Genomic DNA, 1,355 nt, shown 5'->3' with positions numbered 1-1,355 from the left:
GATGTTCAGAATGTTTCCCCTGGTTAGTACTCCTGTTTGTTTCCAAAGTAATCCATGGTGGATGTTTCAATTTTCCAAATGGCTAAGATCCTGTGGAAGATGGCTGCGTCGTAACAAAACATACCTCTAAGAACCTGTAGGACCGAAGGAGAGGGCCCAACATGGTCCAGACCTCATGACAATGAGGAGATCAGTGGTTCCCTCTCTCTAGATGCTCAGGGTACTGGTGTCTACAGTCTCCCAGTGCTAAGCCTTACCCTCCTCACGTCACAAACAACCAAGGCAGAAATTGGACTGCGTTGCAAAGCTGTCAGGTGTGATGTCAAAGGCTGTTTTCTGTGTCTGGGATTCTATGTGTTGATTCAGGCTATAAATGAAGGCATCTGGTTTATCTGTGAGGCCTGGTTTCAGAGCCTACACCTGAAGGTGCCATAGATTTAAGCAGTGTATTTACCACACATTATCTCTCTATTCTACTTACTCAACAGTAGTCTGGCCACTCTGCTCTGTCTGTGATAACCATCTGATTATTCCCTCTCCAAAACTGAGCGCTTAAGAGTATGTAAGGCATTTCATAAGAAAAGGTGGCAGGGATAAAATGCCATGTCCTTCATTTGTTCTGGAAACATATTTGCAGAATGCACAAGATATAGAGGAGACAAAGCCTGGTGAGAGCTGGGAAATTGGGAGCTTTGATGTTACAAGTTATGGGGGATTGGTAAGCAGAAGTGCCGTAAGGTCAACCTAACAGGCTGGCAAAGACTACAAAAACTAATAAAGATTTTCACTGTGAGATAAAACACAGTACACTCACAAAGATCAACTTTCAGTTGCATAATGGGTTGGTTCATAAAATAAATAATATCACATGTGAGTACTGTGCTCCTATTAAAAATAATTTATTGGAGAATAGTCAAATTTTGCTGAAAGGAAAAATGGGGAGGTGCATGGGTGTAGGGAACTTAAAGTAAGTGAAAAGTAACCACCAGAACAAATCTAATGAAAATTCATTTTTTTCTCTAAGCCTTGCAAGTGCAAGGCCTCCAAAAATTTAGTTTATGACTCAGAATTGTTCCTCTCCATGGAAATGTATAGTGAAAGGTGAAAGATTTATACAATCTGAAGAGAAACCAGCGTATGAAAATTCTTTTCATTTTGAGCAATGTAACCAATACCACTGAACAACATGCATGGAAATTATTAACTGGGAGTACAATTTTCTATGCCATTTACACCAAAACACAATAAAGGGAATAGAATAAGTCCATTCATCAGATACCAAACTGAGATCAACATACAAAACACCACCATCAGGAAACTAACACACTAAGTCAAATTCAAAGTGAACTTATTAT

At 39.6% G+C, this 1,355-nt stretch overlaps 1 non-coding gene across 1 annotated transcript; it reads right to left on the bottom strand.

Annotated features, from left to right (window-relative positions):
• Positions 1–1,022: 1,022 nt before the first annotated feature.
• LOC142425064 (U5 spliceosomal RNA) lies at positions 1,023–1,139 on the bottom strand. Its single transcript, XR_012779441.1, has one exon. It is a non-coding gene; the product is annotated as a U5 spliceosomal RNA (small nuclear RNA).
• Positions 1,140–1,355: the final 216 nt, after the last annotated feature.

Source organism: Tenrec ecaudatus, chromosome 13, assembly GCF_050624435.1.
Source record: "Tenrec ecaudatus isolate mTenEca1 chromosome 13, mTenEca1.hap1, whole genome shotgun sequence".
NCBI lineage: Eukaryota > Metazoa > Chordata > Mammalia > Afrosoricida > Tenrecidae > Tenrec > Tenrec ecaudatus.
Note: the sequence above shows the minus strand (reverse complement) of the source record. Positions and strands in the feature narration are given on the sequence as shown.